The sequence below is a fragment of the Rattus norvegicus genome, chromosome 3, assembly GCF_021556685.1.
Source record: "Rattus norvegicus strain SHRSP/BbbUtx chromosome 3, alternate assembly SHRSP_T2T, whole genome shotgun sequence".
Classification (NCBI taxonomy): Eukaryota; Metazoa; Chordata; class Mammalia; order Rodentia; family Muridae; genus Rattus; species Rattus norvegicus.
In genome coordinates, this window is record NC_141536.1 from 131,403,311 (window position 1) to 131,414,297 (window position 10,987).

Genomic DNA, 10,987 nt, shown 5'->3' on the forward strand with positions numbered 1-10,987 from the left:
AGCGCAAGGCCCTCGGTTCAGTCCCCAGCTCCGAAAAAAAAAAAAAAAAAAAAAAAGACCATACAACACAATAACTTCTAATCCAATTGGTAAGATATAATTGCCCACCTAAACATACAAAGGCCGGTACACATCCATCCCTTTTTTCTTTTTTCTTTTTTTCAGAGCTGGGGACCGAACCCAGGGCCTTGTGCTCGCTAGGCAAGCGCTCTACCGCTGAGCTAAATCCCCAACCCCCACATCCATCCTTTAAGAACATTCATAACAACCTGTAAAGGTACAGCGTGGAATCTTAGCATCAGCCTCCATGTTGCCCTGCAGCTACTCTCTCTCTCCTCCTCTAATCCTCCTTTTTGTTCCAGTCTCCTCATCTTCCCTCAAACTTTTCTCCCTCCCATCCTTCCTTCTCGTCCAATGACAGGCCTCCTTCTATCTTGTACCTGCCTCACCTGTGACACCATCCCACACACAGTGTTTTAAAAGATAGCACGTTTTTCTTTAAAACTTTCACAAGTGTGGAATGGTAATACACACCTGCAATTGTAATCCTCAGGAAACTGAAACAGGAGGATTGCCATGACTCAACTCGTTATGGCTATATAGAATATTCAAAGTAAGGCTGGGCTGGCTGTACAGGGAGACCAGACCCTGTCTCAAAATAACATAAAACTGGAGAGAAGGCCAGCTCCAAGCAATGGCGGCTACGATGTCTGAACCTCGGCGTGTGGGCTTTGTGGGTGTAGTTTGCATGATGGAGGCCATTGCCCAAGACCTCAGCCGCGCAGGCAAAGTAGAAGCTAATCAAGTGCTGGCCAGTGCACAAGAACCTCTGCCACTTAAGGGCTCTGGGTTGTCACTCCAACCACGAGGTGCTGCAAAACTGCCCACTTGTCATCTTTGCCACCAAACCCCAAGTCCTGCCAGCCGTTCTGGCAGAAGTGGCCCCTGTAGTCACCACTGAGCACATCATCGTACCTGTGGATGCTGGGATCTCTCTGAGCTCTATGGAGGAGCTATTTCCCCCACCCCCAAACACAAGTATTGCGAGTCTCTCTCAATCTACCCTGCGTAGTTCAGGAGGGGGCTATAGTGATAACACGGGGCCACCATGTTGGGAATGATGACGCTAGGCTCCTATAGAACTTGATGGAAACCTGTGGGCAATTCGTAGCGGTTCCTGAGTCTTACCTAGATAAGACTACTTCAGAGGCAGTGGTGTGGCCCTCACTGAAGGTGCCGTCAATGGGCATGCCCAGTGGCCTGGCCCACCGCATTGCTGCTCGGATCCTGCTGGGGGCAGCCAAAATGCTGCAGCAGGAAGGGAAGCACCCAGCCCAGCTGCGGACAGATGTGCTGGATACACCATCCACCGGCTTCACACCCTAGATCAAGGCGGTTTTCAAGCAGCTACCTTGAGTGCTGTGGAAGCAGCTACCTGCCTGGCAAAGTAGCTCAGCAAGAAGTCAGGCAGGCCTCAGACTACAGGCTCCTCCCCTAGCTGCAGGCTCTGCGGTGAGAATAGCCCTTGGGTGTTGTGGTGGGTGGAACAGCCAACAACTTCAGTCAAGGAAGGAAAGGGGAGAGTCACTTGACTCTTTTTTTCTTTTTTTTTTTCTTTTTTTTCTTTTTTTCGGAGCTGAGGACCGAACCCAGGGCCTTGCGCTTGCTAGGCAAGTGCTCTACCGCTGAGCTAAATCCCCAACCCCGAGTCACTTGACTCTTATCTGAGATTCCAGATCCTCCCTTCTGCACCTCCTAGCCAGTTACAATTGTGTCCTCCTTGCCTGTAGCCTCATGGTCTCACAGATATCATCCCCCATGCTGGCATGAGACATTTCGATGGTTGTGGCTGCTTTGGGATCACCCACACTCCTGTAAGCAACACCCCATCCATATTCTTTAAGCCCAATAAACTCATTGGTTCCCTTAAAAAAATAATAACTTAAAACTTTAGTATCTACAACATTTTAGGGGCTGAAGGGATGGCACAGTGGTTAGGGCACTTTGCTCCTCTTCCAGAGACCTAAGTTTGGTTTCCTGGACCCCACATGGTGTTTCACAATCACCTGTAACACCAGTTCTGGGGGATCTGATGCCCTCTTCTGAGCTCCACGGGCATCAAGCACACATGTGGTGTACATACAAATGTGCAGGCCAAACACATAGAAAAATATAATAAAAATATAAAGATTTTTTATTTAATCGTGTGCGCGCGCGCGCGCACACACACACACACACACACACACACACACACACACACACACACGTGCACTCAAGTCACGCACTTGCACCCACAGGAGTGTACTGAGACTAGAAAAGGATGCCTTGAATCTGAAGTTGTAGGCGGTTGTAAACCCAGTGTGGGTTCTGAACCTGGGTCCTCTACAAGAGCAGAAAGTGACTTTAACCACTGAGCCATCTCGCCAGCCCCACTTCTGGGACTCTTATTTAACTTGGGTTGTCTGGTTGAAAGCAAGTGTCTTTGCTCATTGAGCTATCTCGGCTTCCTTACAGGAATACAAGAATGCTGCTTTTGGAGTCCTCAGCTTTCGAGACAAAGTTCACTGTATTCCCTTTTCCAATGTAATTCAGGGTTGGTGACACAGCTCAATAGTAGAGCATTTACCCAGCCTCTAAAGACTTGGTCCCCAGCACGATGAAAACAACCTGATGTAACTCTACTCATTCTTAGTCATTTCGTTAGGGGAGGCACTGAATAAAAAACAAGCTTAATTAAGCACAAAATCACTTCTCCCCCACTGCAGACCTGACCCCTCCATGGCAGCCATTAGCCCGTGATGGTCTGAGAACATTAACCTCTATGAAGCTATTTTAAATTGTAGGGAAACTTGTCAGCACATGACCCTGTGGTTTTATGTGTTGACCTTGGCAGATACAGGAAGAGGGTTGGTTAGTGAGACTGTTTCTAGGTAACCAATTTGCCTACCCGCTGTAAGAGGCACTAGAAGGGGGTAATTTGTTCTAACCGCTGCTGTTTTCCACCTGGGCAATTAACATTTGATTACAGCTTACCCTGCCCTCCCCAAGACACAGTAAGGTGAAGCAAGGAACACCCAAATGTCTACTTAAAAAAGAAAAAAAAAGGGGGGGGATTTAGCTCAATGGTAGAGCACTTGTCTAGGAAGCGCAAGGCCCTGGATTCAGTCCCCAGCTCCGAAAAAAAGAAAAGAAAAAAAAAAAACAAACAACAACAAAAAAACCCTTAAGGTGCTAAGAGCTGGTACCTACAGGAAACCATTCTAAAGCAGTCGACCCTAAGTATAGGGCAGAACTGACTTCTTTCTGCCCTGCTCCCGACGCATCCGATAAATATTAAACGACATTCTGAGTTGGTTCTCCCATTTGCTTAAGAGCTGTCTTTATATAATAGGTGAGAAGTGTCAAGAACAGTAACAGCGAGTCCAGTGTGCTCCCTCCTCAAGGACACAGACGCCAGCCAGCATGCTTGGATCTTTCTAGCATATACTTTTATAGATTTATGACATGTCCTGGTCCCTGTGAATAAGAAAGTTTTGCTGTGTTTTTATTTCAATTTTAGATTTTTTTAAAAATCTTTTCTCAGTGTTGGGAATTAAACTGGGGGCCTTGTGCGTTCTGCATAAGTGCCTACCCCTTAGCAATTTGAGATCTATCCAGGATTACTACATCTGTATATAATGCATATTTTTTTGTTTTGTTTTGTTTGTTTGTTTTTGAAACACAGTCTCTGTACACAACTCTGACTATCCTGGAACTCACCGCATAAACCAGGCTGGCCTTGAACTCGGAGATTTGTTTGCCTCTGTCTCCCGAGTGCTGGGATTAAAGGTGCATGTCACATCTTTAGTGCCACTCGTGATTTACTGCCATACTAATGAAGTATTGGTTATCTCTGACCGGGTCGACAGTGCTTCGGCGAGCACACTGTACTTGCTTTCCAGTACATGCAAAGCGCATGCAGAACGGTGGAAAGTGGAGTTTAGTCATGGCTCTGTCCAATCCTAGCTCTGTAACCTTGGACGAGTTTCCCAGCCTAGACCAGTCAGTGTTCTCATTTGTGAGCTGAAGGAAACTACTACTACTGAACCGTTGTGAGGATGAGGTGAGGTAAGCCCTTAGGGCAGAGTGCCACACAGTGGGAACAAATGTCATCAGCCTCCAGTGGTCAAACCTGTTTTTGCTCAAGCGAACTGAACATTACTGTCACATTTCTTCCCAAGGGAGAAAAGATCACAAGGCCTCAACCCTCCACAAAGAACTACAGGCAACTAAGGAACGCTGAGAGTAGGAGAAACAGTCTTCCCCAGGGAAGATAACCAGCCAGATATCCAAAACAGTCCTGAAAACATTCCCGTAACATTAGATATACTGAGGTTATTTACAAATCAATATCGTGTGTGTGTGTGTGTGTGTGTGTGTGTGTGTGTGTGTGTAACAATAATTAATGAAGAGAGAGGCCATGAATTTGAAAGGGAGCAAGGAGGGGCATATGAAAATATTTGGGGGGTTGGGGATTTAGCTCAGTGGTAGAGCACTTGCCTAGAAAGCGCAAGGCCCTGGGTTTGGTCCTCAGCTCCAAAAAAAAAAAAAAAAAAGAGAAAGAAAGAAAGAAAGAAAGAAAGAAAGAAGGAAAGAAGGAAAGAAAGAAAGAAAGAAAGAAAGAAAGAAAGAAAGAAAGAAAGAAAATATTTGGAGGGAAAAGGGGAGAAATGTTATAAATATATTATAATCTCAAAAATAAAAGAAATAATTAAAATATTTCTTTTCAACTAGCATTATCAACCTAAACACCCACAAGCAGAGTCTAGTGCTTTCTGACTTTCCACATTCTCATTAACAGAAAAGTTGCTAACCTTATGGGTTGAGAACAATCCATTTGAAATACTAACTGCTTGGAAGAATACAGAATTGCTTGGATGAAATCCGCTTTAGATGGTGGTGCCATCTAGTGGTGCCAAATTGCACTGCAATTATGGTGCAGGAGCCAGACATGGGCAGATCTTGGATATTTCTGGGTAACTGGGTGGATAATGTAGGTCTGGTTTGGTTTTATTTACCTTTTTGTTTTGTTTCATAGAGTATTTCAGGTTAGTCTCAAACTACTAATCTTTCTGTGTCAAACATCTGAATCCACCACAAGGACCAGCTCTCTGATTGGCATAAGAGGAACTAAATGAGTTTTCTGTCATCTCTTTTCTGTTTTTAAAAAAGCTGTACTTCTCATTTTTCTACCATGGTGACGTGAAGCCTTTCCTCTAAGTCTCAGATGAGGGAAGTTTTGTCTGAAAATCTGGTGAGACCTCCTTCAATGAATGCATCTGGGTCACAGCTCAGACCAGGAACCAATTAGGTATGAGGCTGTTTACCTAACCAGCAGGAGTCTGCCGCTCCCACCAGGGTGGACTGTCACTGAGCACCACTAACCTGCAAATGGGAGACTACCAGTAGGGCACAGCCAAGAGTGCTGTGGAGAGGCAGGAGCTGTGTTCTCAGGGAAGCTCGGCTCACACCCTTCCAAATTGGCCCAAGCCTATCTGCTGCAAAGACTTCCATATCGTATAGTCTGAACGTATCCAAGAGTGCTTAAATGGTAGGTGCCAATCAGAGGCACAGACACACTTGACATGTATGTGTTCAGTGTCTGTATGAACCTGCGTGACATAGTATACATGGAGGAGTCAGTTCTCTCCTTCCACTATGTGAGTTCGCCCACAGTCACTTTTCCCCACTGAGATGTCCTGCTGGCCCATAGATACATGTTTAAAGATTTGTACAAAAATATTGATGGAAAGTAAGACGTCAAAAGTGATGTGGCCAAAATTCACGTAACAAAGCTTTAAGTCCTGCGACTAAATGAATGGGATACTAAAAGGCTGAGTAAAGGAAAGAAAAATAAGCAGCAGTTTGGGGCCATTGGTAACTGGGTTGTTAACTGCCATGTGGGTTCTGGGAACCAGGGTCCCATGCAAAAGCAGCGAGCTCTCTTAACCACCGAGCTGGCCTTCCAACCCACATGCTGGTGCCTTTGCCTAGAATACCTTCCCTCCTCCTTTTGTTCATTAACCTCTTGACCATGTAAGATGTGAGTGAGCCTAAAGCCCAGTCTTACCTGCTATGTCTGCCCCAAATCTGGAAACAAGATGGTGGAGGACAGAAGGCAGGAGCTGCAGAAGCAGGGGCTCAAACCCCAGCCCCGTGATGCCGGGTTACTTCATCTCTCAGTACCTGTTTTCCCACTGCTGAGTTAGGAAGACTCTGACCTCAGCGCTGCTGAGATCTATTTAACACGGGAAGATGAATGGCACTGGGAAAAGATGTGTTCCTTTCTTCTTGGAACTGGCTGGATCTTCACTGAACTCTACTGATGCCAGTGCTTTTACACTGTTTCTGTGTTCTACCCTCTGCCCCTTCACCGTTGCAGGTGTGTACGAGGCCTCCCAAGCATGGGAAATGTCTACAGGGCTAGGTAAATGCACCGTTTCATCAGCACATGCACTGTTTGCTGCATGCACTACCCAACGTGCAAGCTTCGTTTTCTATTGTATAATCAGCATGTGTGTGTGCGCGCGCGCGCGCGCGTGTGTGTGTGTGTGCATGTGTCGTTTTTTATTCTATAATCAGTGTGTGTGTGCACGTGTGTCGTTTTCTATTCTATAATCAGTGTGTGTGTGTGCCTGTATGTCGTTTTTATTCTATAATCAGTGTGTGTGTGCCTGTGTGTCGTTTTTTTATTCTATAATCAGTGTGTGTGTGCCTGTGTGTCGTTTTCTATTCTATAATCAGTGTGTGTGTGTGTGCACATGTGTCGTTTTTTAGTCTATAATCAGTGTATGTGTTGCATGTGTGTCGTTTTCTATTCTATAATCAGTGTGTGTGTGTGTGTGCGTGTGTCATTTTCTATTCTATAATCAGCGTGCGTATGTGTGTGTGTCTCTGTGTCTGTGTGCATGTGTGTGTCTGTGTCTGTCTGTGTGTGTGTGTCTGTCTGTCTGTGTATGTGTGTCTGTGTGTGTATGTGTGTCTGTGTCCGTGTGCTCATGATCTAAAACTTGAATAATGGGCAACTGAGAGGGCTCAGTGTGTGAAGGGTTCAACCTCCAGAACCATTCACAAGATAAGAGAATACTGACTCCACAAAATCACCCTCTGATCTCCACGAATGAACTGCGGCAGGGTGCACCTGCTACCCTAAATAAATAAGTAAACAAGTGTAAACAATAAAATGAAACTAAAAATAAAATATAGTTGAATAACTACAGAATGTGTCACAGGAAACAGGTGGTCATAAACGAAAGACTTGGGGGCTGAAGAGATGGCTCAGTAGTTAAGAACACTGACTGCTCTTCCAGAGGTCCTGAGTTCAAATCCCAGCAACCACATGGTGGCTCACAACTATCTGTAATGGGATCCGATGCCCTCTTCTGGTGTGGCTGAAGGCAGCTACAGTGTACTTATATATAATAAATAAATCTTTTTTTAAAAGACAAAAATAAATGAATGAATGAAAGACCTGGGTGCATTCTGAGTTCAGAGTCAAGCAAAGGATTGGCATGGCCAAAAGCTACATAGAACAGGATCTTAAGAGAAAAATGAAAGTGGCTGGAGGAGGCTCAGGAGTTTCAAGCACTGGCTTCTCTTCCAGAGGACTCAGCTTCAATTCCCTTCATCCCTGTGGCAGCTCACAACCATCTGTAACTCCAGTCACAGATGATCAGATGCCCCCTTCTGGCCTTTGAGGGCACCGGGAATGTGTGTGGTGCACAGGCATAAATGCAGATGAGAAGGAAGGAAGGAAGGAAGGAAGGAAGGAAGGAAGGAAGGAAGGAAGGAAGGGGAAAGGAAGGGGAGCAAGGGAGGGAGCAAGGGAGGGAGCAAACAAACCAGGGGTCATGTGATTGGTGCTGGTCAGTGCGTAGGAGAGGCTGCGGATGAATCACTTGTGAACACAATGATTTAGAAGGTACGTGCCGGACTAGAGATATCAGAGGGACACGATGCTGGACGTCACAGTCTTGTGAGTTACATAGGAAATTAGTCACGATTGGCTCGAGTGACAGAGCAACGGGACACATAGACACATATGAGAGGATCGGTTAGGGGAACTGGCTCACATGATGTGGGAGGTTAAGAAAGCTCACAGTATGCCATCCGTGAGCCAGAGAACCAAGGCAGAACTGTGGCTCAGTCTTAAGTTCAAAGTCCTCAGAGCCAGGGAAACTCAGTCTGAGGCTGAGGGTCTGAAACCCAGGGCCATGGAAACTCATCCTACAGTCCCAAGGCCAGAGAGCCTAGAGCGATGGTGCAGGACAGAGCTCCCAGCTCCAGGATAGACAGAGAGCTTGCTTTCCTCAGCCTTTGACTCTGTGCTGGCCATCCAGACAACTGGACAGTGCTTCCCTACATCCACCAGCCCCACCCCACCCCACATTTTATACCTCTCTCTCTCTCTCTCTCTCTCTCTCTCTCTCTCTCTCTCTCCCTCTGTCTCTGTCTCTGTCTCTCTCTCTATATATATATACACACACACATACACACATACACACACACACACACACACACACAGTAAAGGTGGATCATCCTTAGTCCACTGATTCAAATGCTGCACCCCACACACATCCCTACATAAAACAATGCTTTACCAACAATCACCAATCCAAATGTCAGCCTCTTACCATGCACCCAAGAATTTCCACTGAAGGGCTTCTGTTGGGTACAGATAAGGCCACAGTTCCACGGAATCAGTACCCCCAGACATATGGTTATGTTGTCTGTTATGTTCTCTACACCATCCTGGCTGTCCTAAAGCCTGTTAGGTAAACAGGGCTGGTCTTGAAGTCACGGAGATCTGCCTGCCTCAGCCTCTGAAGTGCCAGGTGTGCAACAACACCCAGATCTTTATTTTCTTTTTAATCTTTTCTATTTCATTGATACAGGAGTTCTGCCTGCTTACATGTCTATATACCACATATGTGCCTAGTGTCCTCGAAGGCTAGAAGAGGATACTGGATCCTCTGGCACTAGACAGCTGTGAACTGTCATGTGGGTGCTGGGAATTGAACCTGGGTCCTCTGGAAGAGCAGTAAGTTCTCTGAACCACTGAGCCATCTCTCCAGGCCCATTTCCCCCATCTTTTTATTTTTATTTCATTATTTTACGAGTATGAGTGTTTTGCCCGTACATATGTATGCATGTAATGTCCAAAGAGACCAGAAGGAGTTGGATCCTCTGGAACTGTAGTTACAAACAGTTATGAGCCACTGTAGGGAACTGGGAATCAAACCCAGGTCCCCTGGAAGATCAATCAATGGTTTTTTTGGTCTGTCCTGCAACTCACTTTGCAGACCAGGTTGATCTCAGACACACAGAGATCCATCTGCTTCCCGAGATTAAAGGCATGTACCACCACACCCGGCTCAGTCAGTGTTCTTAACCGCTGAGCTATCTCTCCTGCCCACATAGACAAAGTTCAACCAATAAAAACTAAAAGCCAGTGACCCAGACCAGACCAGCTTTGGGCCATGCTCTTTCCGTAGTCACCCAAGGGTGCCAACAGCAATGACCCACTCATTGGCCACCTGTTGTGGCTTAATCTTCCCTTAATAGTGCCTGGGACCAAACAAATGACTATACTCAGTTAGCTTTGGGGAAGCCTCAAACTAATACAATGGGTTGCCTATTGCCTCAACACGTCGATGAGTATGCCTCACAGTAAAGAACAAGCCAACCCACCGGCTGTCCCCTGCCACACACGGCTGCTCCCACAGCGTGTCTAGACTACGTAGGAGCACGTGCACAGCCAACAGTCCTAGCACAGGAAAAAGCATTTCTCAGCTGTCCCCACCATCCTGCTATTTGTCATTCCATCCATCTGCTGTCCCTGAGGAACACTCACCCACGTCAGCTAAAATGGTACGCTGGGCTTGGAACTGGCTGAGGAAATGTCAGGCCGGCAGAAGAGAGAAGAAAACCAAAATAGCAATTGTGTGGACAGTGGTGGTAACACAAATCTACCCTTCTGGAGAGGGTGGAGGGAGCACAGGAGGCCTCTCCTGGGCCTGTGTGGAGAGGACTTGGAGGGAGCTTTGGGAATCTAGCTGCTGGCTCAGGGCCTTCCCAGCATCTCCTCTGGGGCACCTGGGAACTTAGTCCTTCCCCAGTACTAACTGTTTACCTCAGGTACTGCTTCCTGCCCCTCTGCAAGAGCAGTGCTTTGCTTTGATATTGACAGGCCTACAATCCCCTGCACCCAGGAGGCAGAGGCAGGAGGATGGTGAATTCAAAACTAAATTGTATTACATATCAAGACCTTATTGCCCCAAAATTAAATAACCAGTTGCTATTTGTTCCCCTGTCGGTGTTCTGGCCAGCCTTTCTTGTAGTAGTTGAGTAAAAATGTGTGAATTCTCAACTTGAGGCCAGTTGTAGGAGGTGCCCCCTAGGTCAATGTATGTCCACTCTGAGGACTAGAAATCTGGTGTTTTCTCTCCCAGGGAAAGGTCATTCTAAACACACGGCTGTCTGGATCTTAGACTAGATAGTTACACATTTTTTTTCATCCACCAAATATTTGAACTACATATTGTCCAGGGCTCCAGCAAGGTTAAGCAGGGCTAAGCTCCCCGTCCCCAGGGAGCATCCAGTCCAGCAAGGAGACGGGAGTTAACAAATACAGCTATAGATGTAAGGGTATTGAACATGCTGTGAAGAAAAGCCAAACAGGCTGGGCACGTGACTCAGTTGGGAGAGCACTTGACTAGTCTGCGTACAGCCCTGGGTTCAACCCCCAGCATGACCTAAAATCAAGTATCTTCACCTACCCAGCAAGTTTGAGACCAAGACGTGAGACTGTGTCTTGCTTTAGAAGAAAAGGAAGAAAGGGAAGGTAGAGGGGGAAGGATGGAAAAAAGGAGGGTAAGGAAGGAAGTGGAGAGGAAGCCTAGATCTGGAGACGTGGTCAGAGAGGGCCGACTCCCTGGTGTGCTCTCTG

General features: G+C 46.5%; 1 pseudogene; it reads left to right on the forward strand.

The window, feature by feature from the left end:
* Positions 1 to 634: 634 nt before the first annotated feature.
* On the forward strand, positions 635 to 1,592 carry Pycr3-ps1 (pyrroline-5-carboxylate reductase 3, pseudogene 1; annotated as a pseudogene).
* The last annotated feature ends 9,395 nt before the right edge of the window (positions 1,593 to 10,987 follow it).